This window comes from Thermobia domestica, chromosome 3, assembly GCF_964235325.1.
Source record: "Thermobia domestica chromosome 3, izTheDome1.hap1.1, whole genome shotgun sequence".
In the NCBI taxonomy this organism is placed as follows: Eukaryota; Metazoa; Arthropoda; class Insecta; order Zygentoma; family Lepismatidae; genus Thermobia; species Thermobia domestica.
In genome coordinates, this window is record NC_137456.1 from 151,314,973 (window position 1) to 151,334,967 (window position 19,995).

General features: G+C 36.2%; 1 protein-coding gene across 1 annotated transcript in view; it reads left to right on the top strand.

Moving 5' to 3' along the window:
- The first annotated feature begins 1,079 nt into the window (after positions 1-1,079).
- Positions 1,080-19,995, top strand: part of LOC145680812 (uncharacterized) — a 90,326-nt gene continuing 71,410 nt past the window's right edge. The window contains exon 1 of the mRNA XM_081751886.1: positions 1,080-1,263. The gene's annotated coding sequence lies outside the window, so the exon portion shown is untranslated. The remainder of the gene's footprint in view (positions 1,264-19,995) is intronic.

Genomic DNA, 19,995 nt, shown 5'->3' on the forward strand with positions numbered 1-19,995 from the left:
TTTTCTGCATGTTAAAGTAATGCAGCAGGACACCCCGCAAAAACACTTTATCAGGCACAAATTGCGCCATGTTCACTTAACTACAAACTGGTGTTGTTGACGCTTTAATCCACTGCCCTATACTACGAACGATACGCGATGACAGGGGTTTGCAACACATGTGTGGATACACGGAACTGTGGGACGCTCCGTTCGTTGCGCCATCTCTTGTCCACCCGCACGAATTAATTCCTAGACCAAATATAATTATTTCTTGCAAAAATATCTAGTAATATAATTCAGAAGTCGCCAAAAGCTTCAAGTTAACAATGAAAAAAAAAGAGATCTGACCCTACTACTTACACGTCGTTATTACATAGAGAAATTTAAGAAATAGCCCTGATTGCCCTTTTTAGAATAAGGATATATATATATATATACAGAGTGACCCAAAAGTAGGTGTTATGGGTTTATTTGCTTTGGCTCTTCCGAACCTAGATGTAAGTAAAAACACATTAAGAACAAATAATAAAAAAACTAAGTCTACCTGATGCAAAACAATAAGAAATGATATAAAATACAGTACGGTACTGTATACTTAATTTTGGGCCATTCTGTATATATCCGGATGATCTTTCTTCCACAAAACTTGGAGATTACAGCGATCCCAATTTCTGTTAATTTCTTTAAGAGTAAAATAATCTCCCAATTATACACAAGTCTATATATATTTTTTCTGTCTATGGTTCCAACACATAATGTCGCTATAGCTGCTTCGTCTACGAACATATTTCAATTTTATGGAAATACTTTTTTCAAGCGTTTATTTACTGAAGCTCTTTCATTTTCTTCTGCTGCACCAACACATTTTCTGTGAGGTAGAATTATTTTTGTACAAATTTTCCTTCTCAACAGAAAATATTTAAGAGTTATCTCGGAAATCTTAATGGTCATCTGAAGAAAAGCAAACAAATTTGGACAGTAAATTACTTCCTTGTAGATGTTGCAAGATAAACATGCCATCTTATCTTCTTTTATTTCGAAAGAAACTTTCTTTGTATACGATATTGTTAGTTGATACATATGGATATTATCTACAAAAAGTTTACTGTGTTTCCTTCTTCCTGCATACATTAACTTGAACGAATAACATATGAGGGTGTATATATATTCCAAAAATTTCGAATTAATGCTTTAAATAGAGTGTGCAAAGGAAAAGTCGTATTTCTTCTTGATTGTGGTTGTTGCTGTCTATAGTAGCAACACTGCCTACGTTTTGATTAGGCAAGTAACTTATCGTAAGATATTGTCAAGTATATAGTTTGTCTAAGTTGCTTTATTGCATTGGTAATAGCATAATTTATGTACCTAAAAACCATTTATCTAGAATGTATTTGCAGAAACCTGAAGGGAAATAATATTGAATATTAGTAAAATGTAATTTTAATGGGTTTAAGTTACAGTAATAATGAAAAATAAATATAGCAGAAATTTTTAGATAGAACACAAAATTAAACGATTCTTGTCATGTGATTCCAGCTTGCATCAAGTAGGCTTTGCTTTTGAGTTGCGTTGATTTTGAGTTTAACATCCCTTTCAGCAGCGAGGCTATGTGAGAAGGGACCTACTGATTAACGTGGAATCCGAACCACATGACCCCCGCCGGGAATCGAACCCGGATTTCCCACGCCAAAGGCCACGAAGGAGCTCTTTAGGCTTCGTGGTGTACAAACAACATATGAGTGGGTTTTCTAAAGGTTCTTGGGTTTCCTTCCACTTCCTATATTCAATTATTTCTGTCAATACCATCGTTACCGTTTCCCTTAGTTTCAGGCATATCTATGGGACATTAAGCTAAGTAAAGGTAATAAAAAGAAAGTTAAACGATTTATTCCAGGGTTATAGGAAGGACCTAATGAACCTGGATGACCCCAAACTTCCGGTAGTGTACTCAGTTTTTCATGATACTTGAATCACTGGAGTGTTTCGTTACGAAGACAACATGCATAGAAATTCATATTATTCTTTTTATTATTATTATTATTATTATTATTATTATTATTATTATTATTATTATTATTATTATTATTATTATTATTATTATTATTATTATTATTATTATTATTAGCTCTCAATTCTGGTTCGTGCGGTCGTTGGGCTAATCCTAGTTCGCGACAAGTGAACATTGTGTGCTAACACCGTCTGCGCCCGTTTCCTCGGGATTCTGATTTCTCCAACTTTCATCATTCCACCATTTTATTCATAATCATTTATTACCGTCTTCCTTATCCTTGGTGCATAATTGTGAGACATTAAACTTCGTTTCAATATTAGTGATATTAAATGTAACGTTCAACGATTATGCAGTGACTTTTAGGGATGAATAATGAACGAATTGGTGTATTGATAAAATGGAAGGAAACAGGAGAACTCCGAGAAAACCAACGCACACGATGTTTATCTGCTATAAAATCCACTTGACGCGAGCTGAAATCGAAACAAGAACCCCAAGCCAGAAGTGACTAGTCTGAGACTGACACACCACGATCTTTCAATAATAATAATAATAATAATAATAATAATAATAATAATAATAATAATAATAATAATAATAATAATAATAATAATAATAATAATTTCATTTAAAGATGTACTATTTGCATATGTCTTAAATAATGTATTGGCGTGCCACTATCTTTACAAAATAATCATGGTTATTAATCTGCTTCTAGGAAAATGCACAAAATGCTAAAGCGAGAAGAAACTATGTGTGTAGTTGAGACCTGCACGGGCCGAATTTTTTGGCCCGAGCCCAATCCAGCCCGAATGTGCCTAGGCCCGGCCCAGCCCGGGCCCGAAAAGTTTTGAAGATTTTCAGCCCGAGCCCGGCCCGGCCCGATAAGTTTTTTAAAATTCTTGGCCCAAGCACGGCCCGGGCCCGATAAATTTTAAAAGTTTCATTTTGTAAAATTTTTCATGGGTACACTTCTTGAACGTTTGCCTTTATTCTACTTATCGTTTAACGAAAGTCAATAATTATTGCACTTAATCGGCCCAAGCCCGGCCCGGACCAAAGAAATAACAGAGTCGGCCCGCCCAAGCCCGGCCCGTGCAGGTCTCTAATGTGTAGGTGTGTGTGTGTGTATGCATGAGAGAGAGAGAGGGAGAGAGACTGATGTTAAATGCACATACTAGTAAAATTTAGGATTTAGATTTCTGGGCTTTCTGCATCTATGGCCCATCACGCCATCTATGAGGGATGACGTCCCTCGGCGAGCACACTATCCGGGGAAAGGGAAGATTCTGGAAGGAAGGAAGCAGTCTGGTAAGAAAGGATTGCGGAAGCGTTAAGTACCACCTAGGCATTAGCCTGGTGTGAATGAGGAAACCCCAGGAAAGCTTCAGTCAGGATGGCTGGCCGGAAAAAGTTTTCTACACTATTTCGACCGAGTGCCTCCACCGGGAATCCGACCCGAGACCGCTCGCACCGAAGGTGACAGCTACGCTACTCGGGGCCACTTAAATACTAGTAGGTAATCGACTTATTTACACTTTATTTGTTTGAACAGTACTATTATGCTGGAAAGCAGCGACTTACAACTAGTATGGAGTACAATTGTTTTAATACGGTACGCAGCACTGGTGTATCTGGCACAGTGTTGGGTAAGTTACTTGTAAAAATGTAACGCGTTACAAGTTACTTTACTTTCTCTTAAACTGTAACGCGTTAGTAACGCGTTACTTGCCTGAAAAAAGTAACTGTTACTTTACTTCGAAAGTAACGCGTTACAAACGCGTTACTTTTAGGTCCGAAACTTTTAATATATGAAAAAATCTTATTACTTCAGTTTTCCGTACTACTATTACTACCGCTATTATTATTATTATTATTATTATTATTATTATTATTATTATTATTATTATTATTATTATTATTATTATTATTATTATTATTATTATTATTATTGCACGTTCTGAATCGATTTATGTAAATGCAAGGACAAATTTTTACTTGACAACTATATGAACATTTTAATGTAATGTAACATTGACTAAAATGCCATACTGCGTTACTCATAGGGATGGGCACGAGTGAATTCGAGCAAGTTTTCTTTGAAACTCGATTCGACTAGAAACAGACATCTTTGAGCTCGACCCGAGAACTCGGTTTGAAAAATTTCCTCCAACTCGACTCGAATTCGGGTCGAGTTTCGAGTCGAGTCGAGCCAAATTTGGTGTATAGTTTCGAGTACTCTCTTCAAGTATCTTACATAGACAATATAATTATTATTAATGGTACTACTACTACTACAACTTCTTTTTCTTCTTCTTCTGATTATTATTATTACAGTATTATTATTATTATTATTATTATTATTATTATTATTATTATTATTATTATTATTATTATTATTATTATTATTATTATTATAACAGTGTGTATAAACATGAAAGATAGGCAGTTTATATGAATACTAAAAAGTAGTTGATTGCCAACCTCGGTAGTCGTGAAGTCTAGGAGTCAAGGACGTTGTTCACGAGCTTCTGAATTTGGGTTGAGGGTCTAGGTTGAGTATTCGGGCTCGAGCCAAACATTGTTAAAAGTTATAGGACACTGGCCAAATATCTTCAAAACTGCTCGGCCCGGGTTTAGAATTGTCAACGATTCGAGCAGATCGGCTGACAGCTCATTCACTATCGACCAAACCGAGAAGTGAGCTGAGCCAACAGCTCACCCAACCGAGTCGGCTAGAGCCCTTTGCTCAGTTGAATCGAACCGAGCAGATGGCTCTTCCCAACCAAGCCAGCTCGAGCCGATGGTTCACCCGAAGCGAACCGGCTCGAGCCATCGGCTCAGTTAAGCCGAGCAGAGCTAAGCTTGGTATAAAAAAAAATCTCTTGTAGTCTCGCTATCGAGACGAGACGAGATGCGAGCAGTGTCCCCTCTCGTGAGCAATACTAAAAGTATTCCATATTACTGCTTAGCTTACATTTCTCATGGCTTTCGCTTTCCAGTGTAATTAGGCCATGATTTCAAAACAAGTTAAAACAAGTAAGCCATTTATCAAACTCGACTCGACTCGAAACTCGACGCCAAAAACAGTGAATCGTCTCGGAACTCGATTCGAGAATATTACTTTTGACTCGACTCGAAACTCGACTTGGATTCGAGTCGAGTTTTAGCTTTACTCGTGCCCATCCCCATGCGTTAGAAAAAAATGGTTGCTTATTATTATTGTGCTAAACTAATTATATAATAATAACAATGTTGCTATGTAAAATCAAAAATACAGAATATAGAGAAACATTACACTACAACTGACAAAATGAAAACACATGAACTGGGGGTGAATCAAAATTTGCCAATAACTAAAATCGATACATGCTTTTTAAAGCTAGTATCAACTGGACTTTAGGATATGCAACTGATCTAAAAGAACTAATATTACATACCATCAACATTACATCAATAAAGTAGGCCTGCTCATCAGAGCACAGTTTATTCATATTAACTCCTTACTGAATGTCGTTAATTATGGCACCCTAGTTGTTGATAAATATTAACTACCGGAGCACCACTTTACTTTTAAATTCTGTTTACCATCATCTTCAGCTTTTAGGAAAAAGTATTCTTTCACATGTTCGAACGATAAAATATTTTCGTTCTTCATCTTTATAAAAGCAACACCAATCAAAGTAAAATATACTACCAGTACCACTGCACTCGTAGTTCACTCACGTATTGATATGGAGCTGTCAAAATCTAAGACAAAATCTTCCAGGTGCTTGCAATGTGTACACTTGATTTCCCTGAGGCTGTCCTCATCTTCCAAAAACAGCAAATGGCACTATATTTTGTTATGTTAATAAACAAATCAAATGGTATCTATGAATGTATTTGCAAGCCTACCAACATAAAGTTCGTAAGGCGAAACGGGAAAATGCACATCGAGATTTCCCGTTCCGCCTTACATTAAGGTGAAAAGTGATAACAGGTTTTACATGCAAATTTCATTGCTAGAGGTCATAAGGCGAAACGGGAAAAGGCGAACAGTGCAGGAATTGTTGGTCACTGACATTGTTCATGCTCCATTGTTCCATTCTGAGAAATTCGTTACTTGCGTTACGTTACTTCCCAAGACTGATCTGGCATGTAAAATATGGGGGGGTACATTAAAGAAAGTGATTTAAATGGTATATACTATGTAGTCAATCTGTTTATTATCTTCGGTTCCATTCGTTACCTTTCTGCTTACCTTCACGGACCCCCTAAAGTATATCAAGAACTTGATTATAATCATTTCACTGCCTGAATATTATAGCTATTCTAAATAAATATAATAATTATTATTTATACGTTATTTTGTCGTTAGTAAATAAATTAAATTAGAATAAAATATCGAATATTTTGTACTTTAAAATTTGGGTGGATGCGTCCCCCTCGTCTCCTTAACCAGAGACGCCCGTGGTACGCAGCTTCGGATGGACAAGGAATTATCTCATTGTGTTTTAGTTTCCTTTTCTTAGAGTTAAAATATGTTTTAGTCAACAGTGCAGTGGGGCACGGTGGCTCAGTGATAGATTGACTTACCTCTCATACTTGGGGTCCCTGGTTCGATCCCCGGCCATAGGCTAGTAAGTTTGGACAATATCGTGTCCTTGGAGCACTCCAGTTCCTCCTACGTTGTTATTCCCACCGATTCATCCATCATCATTCACTTCCTTAATCATTTGTGTCACTTAGCCTACTTGGCATAATCGTGGAACGTTAAACTAAAAGATTTCTTTTCATTTTTATTTCAATTAACAGTGCAATTGGGGACAGAATGGACTAATATAGATTTGCATACAATTATATCTATTTGTCTTGTTCTTTTGTCTTAAGAGATCTTGGGTTTTTGGGCTATTTTTTAGACTTTCAGTCAAGCAGCTACTGCATCGTCACTATTTATCCTAGGATCATGGGCCATACCTCATTCTCTTCAGAATGTAGCTGGCTTTCAAATGATACCACTTGCATGCTCATACCATATACCAGAAGCGGGAAAAATGATGTCAAAGGGAAACATTCGGAGGGAAAATCTTTTTCTCGCATTTTGGGCCCCTCTGGAGCGGCCCTGTGTGAACGTAGCCATCTAAAAAAATCTGATAAATAGTACTTGGTATACTGAATGTGTGTGTCAAGTTTGAAGTTTCTATCTTGAATACCAAGGGCGGGAGAAATTTTATCGAGAATTCCCACCATGCCCCAAATTACCGTAAAACACCATGATCTCAGGTAAAAAATTTCCTGAGACATCCCTAACTACCCTAGGGTCATGTTTCGCCCATCATTCTCTTCAGAATAGAACTGCCTTTCAGGCGGTATGACTCGCATGTCTCCATCATGTATCTAAGGCGGGAAAATGATGAAAAACGGGATTTTTTGGTCTAAATATCCTTTTTTTCAACTTTTATCCTCCGTGGACCCCCTTGTTTTAACGCAGAGATCTGAAAAAAAAAATCTGGTAAATACTACTCGGTGGGCTGAATGTTTATGCACAATTCCAATTTTCCAGGTGCAAAAGTAAGCCCGCCAAAAAAAATATACCGACAATGTCCCATATTCCCGTATACAGAGGGATATTTTTAAACATTCCCTGAGACATCCCTAATCACCCTAGGGCCATGTGTCGCCCATCATTCTCTTCAGAATAGAACTGCCTTTCAGGCGGTATGACTCACTTGTCTCCATCATGTATCTAAGGCGGGAAAATGAGGGAAAACGGGATTTTGGGGTAAAAATATCCCTTTTTTAAACTTTTTGACCCTCTGGATCCTCCCTATTTTAACGCAGAAATCTAAAAAAAAAAAAACACACATCTGGTAAATACTACTCGGTGGACTGCATGTTTGTGCAAAATTTCAATCTTCTACGTGCAAAAATAAGCCCGCCAAAAATACTTTACATAACCCCCCAAACAAAGTATTACACGAAAATACAAATTTTAGACTTATTGCGTCATCACCTCCTATGTCTCGACACAGGAAGGTCTGTAACCATACGTAATGTCTTCTGCAATGCCTCTGGACTTGAAAAAAACGGACGAAAAAGCTCAAATAGAAGAGAAATAACGCAATGTACCATGAAAAACGCATATGGTACAAATTGTACCAAAAGTTCCCCAAAGGGTTAAAGATATGGTTGTTCTCATACAATATATTCGAATACTGAATGATTCAATTGAATCTACTCTCCAGGTGAAGCTTATACGATAAATTTATATATCGAGGTGTTATTTATTTATTTATTTATTTTTTTTTTTTTAATTTTTAAATATCATGTAGAAAGGAAGTTTTGATCATGACAGACCCTGAATGTACGTCAATGTCTTAAATATTATGCACTTTATTGTTTGGTGAGCATAAATATTTGAATATATAATTTTTATTTACACTGCAACGGTACCCTCTGTTTATTTCAACGATAGTTATTAACGAAAAAGTAGAAACCACATTCGTAATACATTATTAATCTGGAATTACTTGGCTTTGTTTAAAGTTTATTGTTTAGATGAAGAAGAATATGAGTTTGTGCAGTTGCCTTGTATTGTAAATTGCTTCTGTTTTTAAATTTCATTCGGATTCTACTCAAAGCCACAGAGTGTTATCACCGTTCTATTCATTTTATGTATAAGACTTAAGCAAATGAGCTTCATTACACATTGTGAAACCACGGTAGTACACATTCTAATACATCTACAAGCTGAATAAAAGTTTGTGGCCATAGCCTAACTTGATTACATAAAGGTTACCAAGAAAGTTTTGTCGTTTTTTCACCCACCACCTTCGAACATCTATACGTCACCTAAGATGTTCATGAAAGATCAAAAATAGTCTTCATTAGCATCGACGGTCAACGTTCTGGAAGGCCATGGATTCTATCGCGGAAGAACTTGATGGGCCGTGAAGCGAAGAATGTATCAAGTGCATTTTGCACGTCTACAAGGGATTTGAACTGGCGTCCTCTAAAGTGATTATCCAAGGAACGGAACAGGTGATAATCGGACGGTGCAATGTCCGGGGAGTATGGCGGATGCAACAGTGTTTCCCATCCAAGGTGTAGAATGGTGTCCTGAGTTATCCTAGCCACGTAGGGCTTAGCATTGTCCCTAGTTTGAACTCGTACAGTATACATGCCCTTATGACACCCTGTGGAGGTCCCATTTTCACTCTGTTCTTACTCAAGTTCACAGTGTAACTGAGCTACCACAACCAGGAGCTATACCCACACCAACAACTGACTTTCGCCTTATCTCCATTCGCATTCAACTCACGGTGTGAGGGCCAGTGGAACACAGACCTCCATAAATCGCGACAGATCTTTATTGCTAACTTTTATAAGTAAAGATACAGAATAAAAGGAAACGAGAGGAAAGTTTTTGGAAATAGATGATTTTCGATCTACTAAGCTAAAGGGTAAGCTTTTTTCAGTTGCACAAGTTACTTACCTTTCACACTGGCAAGGTCCCTTATATTAAATAAGAAGCAGCGTTCCCATTTCAGGATGTTCGAAAGGAACGTAAGTGCATGCAAAAATGACTGGAGGAACGTGCACATTCTTATGTGATTGAATATAGAATACGTCGAATTCCTTTCCCAACAATGCTGTATTTGCTGGTACCGAAAAGACCCAATGGAATAGTCTTTTAAAGAAGCAATGTTGCTTTTTTCCATTAAACATAAAGCGCCTTACCAGTATGGAGGACAAACGGCTAGTGTGATTGGTAAAGTTCAACCATTTCAAATTGAAAACTACTCATTTCTAACAACTTATCCATTTTTTTAATCGCCAATCATAACGAAGTTGGTCTATAGTCCCGGACTTTTGATACATTCTGTATATCAACCATTTCTGTCTTACCATTCTTGCTCAACAAAAATCCAATATTAAAAGTCGAAGTGCAAAATATCTATATGGTTTCAAAAGAGACATTCTAGCTCACATTTAACAGCTTATTATGGCATATCAATAAAGCCATTTCTTTCTGTTTATTACCAGTTTGCTTTATTTAAATCAACTGGAAGTGGCGCTAAAATTTCAGTGTTTCAGGATTTAATAGAGGCACTAGAGTCGAGGTTAAATTTATCCCTGGGACAGTAAATTTATATAAACTGAGCGTTTCAAACAAAGGGACCGATACAAGTGTAGTAAATTCTACCAATTCCAGGTTCAGTAGAGGATTGACGGAGGAGATTACTTAACACAAATAAGAAAATGTTTCTATCTATTTCCGTGTTCCCTTAGTAGTAGTTAATTTTAAATTGGGAAATATTAGATTTCTCCCCTTCGAATTAGTAGAGTCCAGATTGGGCCTATATTGAGGACATATTATATTTAAGAAAAGAAAACTGGTTTTACTTCTTATTGTTGCTTTTGCTTTCTGATTATCAATATTGAAACCGGAAGTTGCAGTTTTATGCAACCACTTTCGTTTTCGGTAGAACGAAGGAATATATGGACCTACCGTAGTCGGGTCAAGACTTTACTTAGGAACTAATATGTACCCTATCCAAAAATTCATGTTTCAGAATCCTAAAATATTCACACAACAATTTTTATAGAGGAAGGTTTGACTACAGGACTGGTTGGGACATTGACTGAGGAGGAACTGTGTTATGAGGGATATGCTAGAAGGTATGGTGGGAGGAAAGAGAGGGAGAGGCGAAGTGGATAGTTGAAGGAAGGTATTAAAACAGAAAATTGCTACGTCAAGACGAAGAGACTAGCTGAGGATCACCGTACATTAGAGCTTCTCAGTTGCAGCAAGTGACCTGCCAATAATGGCAGAATAGCTATGATCAGGGCCGGATTAATGGGGGGCCTTAGGGGGACTATAGTCCCGGGCCTACAGATGAACAGCGACCTCCAGTCTTATCAAAATCTCTACTATCTAGAAAGAATCATAAAGATACAATCATCATTATAAAATAAAATATGACCAAAAATATTAAACATATTCCCTTCACAGAAATGTATTAGGTGAAGTCAGCAGGGACCACATATTTTTCTAGTCCCGGGCCTCCAGATCGGTTAATCCAGCCCTGGCTATGATGATGATGATGATGACATGTTTAGCAATATTGCCGAAAAATAGAGAAAAATAAAATATTAGTGATTATAATCAAACCAAGTTTAAAGAAATCTGCAATATTTCGAGTTTTCTGCTACTTTAATGGAAATAATTCCCGCGCTTCTTTCTTATGTATTGATAAAAGTTATTTTTTACAGTGATGAAGTGTTTCTGTTTTTCATTTTTTTTTTGCCCCTTCATTCTTCGATTTTTTTTTTTTTTTTTTTTTTTTTGCATAGTTTGTATAATCCATAGGAATCCTCCCCACTTCCCGCAAAATCTTCAATATACGCATGAAATTTAGTTTTTGTGCTCGGCACTTGCATTTTTTATTTTGCAACTGTTTTCTTATTGGACGTTTGTGGTATTTCGTCAGCAGGTGTCTGAGGCAAAGAAACTGAAGGGTGAAAAACAAATCCCTCTTTTGTTATATTTATCTCAGGAGAGCTGACAAACTTTACCAGCTTGAAGGTCAAAGGTTAAGGTTTACACCCGCTAAGTAATCCTCGATGTTAAAAAATTTTTAAAAGAAGAAAAAAAAGAAATGCATCGCAATCCAGCACCAATGACATATTTATTTCTGTGCAACAGGCTTTGATTAGAATGACACCTGTGATAACTATAGAAAACGCGAACAATCAACTCAGAAAACGACATACTTACAAGGAACGAACATGAACATGTCCGGACATCCGGATCAAACCTAGTCCATTCGATAAACATAACAAAAATATGTTCATACACAAAAATGTGTATTGTTATAAATGTATTTTCCCTCGTATCTATTCCGTCTATCAATACAAAACTTGGTATACACATTTTCTAACCCCAATAGTATTTTTAAAGATACATTTGGATAGTGTGCTTTTACCCGGGGCCACTCCAGAGAGGTCCAAAGTTGATAAGAGGGATTTCTGGAGGGAATTTTTCCGACATTCTCCCAATTTTCCCTGTTCAAGTATATTATGGACCCCAATATATAGCACCTCTGGAAAATTTGTTTTATATTGAAGAGAATGAACTATAAGCCATGACTTTCCAATGAACAGTGTTGATGCAATAGCTATTTCACTGCGAGTCTACGATTTTCTTTATACTAATAGGGTTAATAGGCCCCAGGGACTTACTGCATTGTCCATGGCACCTGATATTTTGCGCATGAACATATCTTTGTTATGTTTATCGGATTGACTAGGTTTGATTCGGTTGTCCCGGATGACATGTCCATGTTCTTTCCATGTTAGCTATATGCTACAGGGACAGATCGACTCTCATAAATTGCAAAAATTACTGAGAACTTACTGCCTCCAGCGACAGTTTTACTGAAGGTAAGACATTCAAGTGAAAGATGTAATGATTTTTCTTTTTTTAACATTCTATAAAAAAAAATTCAAGTAGTGCCGATAGTTGTGCAAGACTCTTGCGCAAGAGTCTTGGTCTTGGTGTTGGTCTTGCATGCAAGACTCTTGCAAAAACTGCAAGACCAAGCCTCTTGCGCTCATCACTACTTTTACTATTTCGTTCTATTATAAATAATATTAAACCAGAAGATAGATAGATAGATAGATATTAGATCAGATTTCTAGAAATACTTCCAATTAAAAATAAAATTTCTCATTTTAACTCCTCATGATAGGGCCCTTTATGCTAAGAGAGAGGGATAATAAGTGAATGATAATGAGACAATTGGTAGAGTGAGAATGTGGGAGAAAACGGGAGTATCCTAAGAAAACCCACTGACACGATGATGTACGCCACAAAGTTATTTGACCGTGGATCAAACCATCGTCCCCACGCACTAAAGGTAAGTATTCTACCACTGAAGAGGAAAATATAATCTATTCTGTGGATACTCAAACCACATCAAGAAATTATTTCTTGTTATGTATTACCATTTTGTCTATTGTGTCTTCCGGCAATGACAGACGACTTACGCGCGGATGAAGTTAGTTTACAAGACTTCCCACCTGTATAACTAGCATAGTTTGGAAGTCTAACATTTTATTCTTTAGAAGCTAAAAAAAGTGGGTGAAAATATGTTATTTAAACAAATGAATCTCGTTGAAACGAAATCTGCGTTTTACGTTGCAGGGTTATGCCGGTGAGGCTAAATGAGACGGCGATCATGAGAAATGAATGAAATGGTGGAACGAAGAAAGTGGGAGGAAACTGGAGAAAACCGTGGCCACCTAAAGGGTGTTTGTCCACCACAAAGTTCATTGGCGCGAGCTTGGATCGAACCAAGGAGCCCATTCACCAGAGGTGAACGCTCTACCATTGAGCCAACACAGCCCTCCAAACGAATCCCATTACACATTGCGAAATTGCCGTGGACTTCAAAATTTGGGAATTCGGTATTGAAACCGGAATTAGTAGAACTACATTTTCTGGTTGTAATAAAGGAATAAGTCAGGGAAATAACATATTTTTGGAACTCTAAATTATCAATAAAACAAGTCTTGCTATTGTATCGTTTCTCCTCTATAAAAGTTAACATTGTAACCTGATGTAGTATATTACTACTAATATATTTTACTAGAGGTGTTAAACTATTACTACTAAGCAACTTTTGCTACCTACTGCCAATGTTGGACTACAGCAGTCAGCCAGCGTTAAAACTGGAAAAGTTTATATTTCTTTTACTTTCGACTTGGACAGAGGGTTAAGCATAGAAATTAAACATATTCTTTGAATACTCAATCTGTTTCAAGTAGTCAATTTTCAAGATGTTTTACCATCACTATTCAGACCGTAAATAGTTACGTATTGATTTAAACTTCTGATTTCGGTAGAGAGACGATAATGGAGAAGAAATGTATTCTTTGTACTCTGAATCGATTCAAAAATTTTTTTAAAAAAAGAAAAAAACTTAATTTTGTTAACTATTACCGTTATAGTTAATTGTTTCCAACTTAGGTATGGTAAAAGGGTTGAGAGATTAAATAAAACATATTCTTGAGACGCTGACTGCGTCTCGATATCTTTTACGATCTTCGTTCTGATACCTATCGACAGACAGACAGTCAGGCAGACGGATATAGCCGTTACATAAGACTTCAGTGCTTATGCGTAGCATAGTTTGGAACTCTAATTCCGATACTTATACATAACACATCATAGTTGGAAGTCTGAAATTAAGTATAGATACAGCTGAAAAGCAACAGAAGATAGTTCTTGAAACTACGATGTGTTTGGTGCCTATTCAGTTACAGGCCAATCACTCCAGTTTATAAGAAGGCTATGCTTACAGGGGAAGGTCCCATAAGTTCTCGCTAAAATCTGATTGCCACACAGCACATCTGATAAGAGTATCATAGAAACAAAAGTGAGAAAAATTTAAGATACTATAGACGAGAAGGATAGGACCTATGAGGCTTCAACATTCGAATATAAAAAGAAAGAAAAAAACTTACATCGTAGAATTATGCACGTTTAAAGTACATATCTTGAAAATCGTTAAAGCAATCAAACTGAAAGATGCACAATATAATGAGAACAACGTACAGTATCGAAACCAACAAACAGTGTTCCCATAGATGAAGCAGTGCTAGCAACTCAGCGTAAAAGTGTTTTGTTTGAAATGCACAGATTTAAAATGCACTGTGAAATGTACTCGTACAGTGTAGCACTCTATTGGAGCTACGAGTGCTGAAAATGTACAATGGAGAAGTCCGATGTTCGGCAACAGAGGGCAATAAAGGAATGAATTAGAAAAAAGTGAGGGATCTGCATTACACTTCCGTAACTCCGGCAATAACCAGACAACTCGCGAAAACAAAATGTTACACGCGAGGAAACAAACCCGTGTTTTAGAATTCTGTAAACCCCTTTTGGAGATGATCTTATTCAGATTTGGTAGAGTACTTTCTTGGTTTAAGTCTTTTGTGTTAAGTGATATATTCTTTTACTTCCTCTCCTACACATCATATGATTATGTTACTGTACACTGTAATAATAACATATTCACAGTGGAAATATAATTATTTTATTACTACCTCATTTCACTTTTAATCGGCCCGGACAGCCGTGTGGTCTGGAAGGTTAAGCCAGCAACTTAGTAGGGATGCGGGTTTCAATCCCGCCTCGGACATGGAGGTTTTTGTTGTACTATTCGCTTTGCAATTCATCGTCATATTTCGCCTTCGTAGTGGTTCGGGTCTCACTTTAAGCTGTAGGCCCCGTCCTATATAGCTTAGGAGCTGACACAGGACGTAAACATGACATCATTCAATTTCGTTTTTCAAATGCATCAATCTTTTGTGACACTGCTGGCATTTTGCTATGTTATACTATCTGTGTTATTCTGCATTTAATTAAATTCATAATATGAGACCTAAATTTCTTTATTACCTTTTGTTGCCACAAATCAGACTTATTCATTGTACGTTTTCAGCACACGTAGCTCTAACACTGTGCAACACTGTACCACTACACTTCACTGTTATGTTTAGTGATAATAGTGCATATTAAATCTGTGCACATTTAATAGAGCATTTTAAATCTGGTGCTATTTCAAAGAAAATACTTTTATGCTGAATTGGCAACACTGCCTGATCTATGGCTAACACTGTTTATGGTCTTCGATAGGGTATTTTGTTCTCATTATACTGTGCACCTTTTGTTTTGATTGTTTTAACGGTTTTCAAGATATTTACTTAAAAGCTATAAACGAGTATTTCTATGAAATAATTTTTTGGCTATTCAAATGTTGAAGCCCCATAGGTTTTATCTTTCTGGTTCATAGCACCTTAAGTTTATCTCGTTTTCATTTCTCATGATACTCTATCAGATGTGCCATGTGGCAATCAGATTTGAGAGACAATTTGAGGATCTTTCCCTTGTTAGAAAACAAGGAAGTAAGTGTGCTTAAAGCTGTGATGTCAAAATGGCGGACCGTTCCGATTCGCGAATATGTTTCATTCATTCCATGAATAGAAATGAGAAAGTGTATATGATTTATTTCGTTTTCTAACTCCTTGCATGTAGCTGTCCATCATAATAGACCAAGAATCGAGACTTTCCTTTTAACTGTCAAAATACTTATACCTATCTTACGTAGTATTAGTTGGCAAGTCTGTTCTGTGAATTAAGATCATTGGTATTGGACTGACAGTTACTTTCAAATATATGTACAACAGGCTCTGGAAGAGTTAAAGTTACGATTGTGTAACACACATTTTCAAAAAGAAAAAATATTCTACTGCAAAAAGTTGACATTAGAAATTCTTGTAGAGATGGACACAGCTGTTTTGTTCCTGAATTTATTACAATATTTTTTTTTAAATTTCTAAAAAGATGAAAGAAACGTTATTCACACCGCAGTAATTATAACCCATACAATTGGTCAATATACATGACCAAGTGTGAGGATTGGACCAATTGCTCTGCTAGAGCGTAACCTGCTATCGGTTGTCAATATGACAAGGATACATTAGAATATATGCTTTTCCTGATAATCCCAGAGACTGTAACATCTGGAGAAAGGAGCTTTTACAAGTTGACCATGATTAAAACTTAATTCATTTAATCAATTCAGGAAAAAGTTTGACCAGTTTTCAATTTTCTACATTGGATCTGAAACTAACAGGACTTTTAACTTCTAAGAGACTTTGCAGACAAGAAAGCAAGAAAAAATAACTTTAATAAAAAGGACTAAAGTGACTCATAGTTTATGAATGTCAACTTGTCTGCAAATGATTTTTACTGGTAGTGGAAACACATAATTTATTTCCAACAGTGCACTTAAATTTTTATATTTTTCTAAAAAAAAAAAAAAAAAAAAAAAAAAAAAAAAAAAAAAAATGACTAAATGATTTCAATGACTAAAAAACGGGTAATGCTATTTTCAAATGTGATCTACGAATTTGTCAGTTATTTGTAGGCTTAGATGTAAACAATTTTATATCAAAATCTAGTTTATATCTATTTGGTTTATTAACTCGCTTGCAGATTATTATTATCATTATTTTCAATTCTACCATAGAGTAACATTCTATGAGAATGAGCAAAAAGTCGCTGCCCTCAAAACGCCATTTCTTCATATATTACGGAAAGCAACTTCCTGGCTATCCTGTATATAAAAGTTGAAGTCCAGAATGCCTGATCAACGCCCAGGCCAAACCCGTTCAAACTAAAACTTGAAATTTGGACAAGGCATAAATTTATAGTGTAAAGTCCCACTATAGTTGGGAAATTCAATGGGTTAGGGAGGAAAGAGAAGTGGCAATTATTAACTCAAAATGCCCATGTTTCGAAATCAAAATAAATTAGACATAAAATTTGGCGCATAGACTTCTCACTTAAAAATGTTATACACGTGTTTCAGCTTTATTTGATATTGGACCTAAAAGAAAGGGGAAGCAGGGATTTATTTGTAGCCAGGGAAACCTGGGAATTTCCCCCCTTCTAAATTTTGACTTCCTTGTCTCTTAGTTCAGTCTTCCCAGGGAAAATACCCCTTTCATAAGCTATATAATATGTTATAAAGTACAATAATTCAACTTCACGTTTTAGTAGCAATCCTTTATAAAAATTCCTCCATTCTACAAAATCCACAAAGAAATCACTGAGAGGAAGGATGTGAGAAGGAAAAAGAGGTGAGAATTGGAATTGCTATAGTAAGATATACATGTCTCGAAATCTCTTAAGGTTAGAGACATGAAATTCCGTATTTGAACTTTCCATTTACAATGATTAGAAGCATGTTCCCCCGTTCTTTTGATATTTGCCCTAGAAAGGAAGAAAAAAGCGGGAAGAAATAGTGATGGGGTTACAATTGCTTTATTTGGATGGCCATATGTCAAGATTCTTTAAGGTTGGAGACATGAGATTTGGTATTTAGGTTTTTCATTTAAAATATTTAAAGATTTATGGATTTATGAATTTAAAATATTTCAGCGTTTTCAGGTATTTTTTTTTCTTGGGAAGAAAGAAAGGTGGAGATTGTAATCCTTAAAAACAAATTTAAAAAAAGTTGTCATATCAGGATATCCCTTAAGTATAGACTAGTGATGTCAACCGGCTCTGCTCGGTTCATCTGAGCCATCGGCTCGGCTCGGCTCGGCCCAAATGAGTCAAGGGCTCGAGCCAGCTCGGTTTGGCAAGCTGTTGGCTCGGCTCAGTTATCGGCTCGGCTTGGTGGTGACTGAGCCGTGAGCCGAGCCGCTCGAGCCGTTGACAACACTAGTATAGACCTGTTGAAGATATATTTCAGCGTATTTAGATGTTTCTTTTAAAAGTGAAGAAAAGACGAAAAGAAAAGAAGGTAGGAGTTGGAATTGCTATAATAACAGGAACATATTTCGAAATCCCTTGATATTTGAGATATATTAGACAGGGCTTCAAGTTCGCCTAATACCTACTAGATATGCAAATGTCAAGCAAAGCGGCGATACAGAGTTAATTTTCTTACTTGGCGAAAGTTGAATTTTAAAAAACTTAGTTTTATCTCGCATACGTTGGTAATCCTGCACTTCATTAATAGTTAACATTTCCTCTTGAAACTATTTTCACGCTCTTATTAAATAGTTCAGTATGTAGGGGAAACTTTTGATAGTTCAGTATGTAGGAGAAACTTTTGATAAGTCCAGCAAAAATGAAATATAATTAAACTTCCAGGTTAGTTTCTTTTCATCAACTATAGTAATATCCTAAAGGTTGAACATCTTTCTTCAGCTTCATCCAATATTGTCTGCCTGTCAAATTTGGCCGCCACTGTCTATGTTTTCCTTGATTTCTCACGTTGGTTCAATTGTACGGTCTTCTAACTTTAAAATATAAACATTAAAATTTTGATTTCTTCCTTATAAGCACATCTAAGAATACATAGATTATCTGTAGCCATTATATTTGTTCCAAAATAAACATCGGACAGCTTGACAACACTATCTTTCGTGTCTTTAACGATTTCGAGCAACAAAGTAAAATCTGTAGATAATGTTGCTACCACTACCAAATTTACCGGTATTAGCCATGACTTCCAAGAATTTATATTTATCCAAATTGGATTCAAAACATTCTTCATGAACATAGTCAAAGTGGTTGTCAGCCTCCTAGGATGTCTCTACTTCCGTCTTATTGTTTGTTATAGAAGAAAAATCTCGTCCAGTTCTTTACCAGGAGGTAATGTGCCTAAGATCGATGACACATTCCCGCGCTGATGGCGATGCTGATACGTTGGAAAAGGAATGCAGTAGCTCGGGGGTCACCAGTTTTGATTGCTATTCGATGACCAACTTCATTAATGAAATTAGATCCTTCGTGATCCCAAGACCCACTGGTTTCTATTCCTACTGTTACAAACCAATATTTGTCCAATAGGTTTAAGTATTTTAGTCTTTTGTCTGATTCTCTGTGAGCGGCGACGAGACCTGCCTGAATTAAAGAATGGGGTAAGTTAGAAGGAGCAAACGTATCGGAACATGTGAAATCCCAGACTAGTGAACTTATAACAAAATATTTTGTAAATAAAATTTCCTTTGTTTGATATACGTGTAATCCATCTCTGTAGGTGAAGTAGATAAAAAGTTACAAATGATAGAGTATGTTATGCTTAATCGTATACCTGTGTTCCTTTCAAGCGTATTTTTTTTATTTCTTTGTTCTTTTACATCCTATATTATTTATTAAAGAAAATATCTCAACATGTCATAATTACAATTGATATATACAAAATGCGGTACATTTGAGAATAACTGTAAATTTATTTAGCAAAATAATCGGTAGAGATAACGTTATTTAAGGCAATATTAGGTTTTTCATAAACTATAGAATTAATTTATAGACACAAAAGACAAAAATTAAACCATCCCTGGCATCATGCATTGTTGAGACAACGATACGGTTGAGTGTGATCAGACCCGCTGCTGCTTCAGATGGAAAAAAGTCGTTGAAACAACGCATT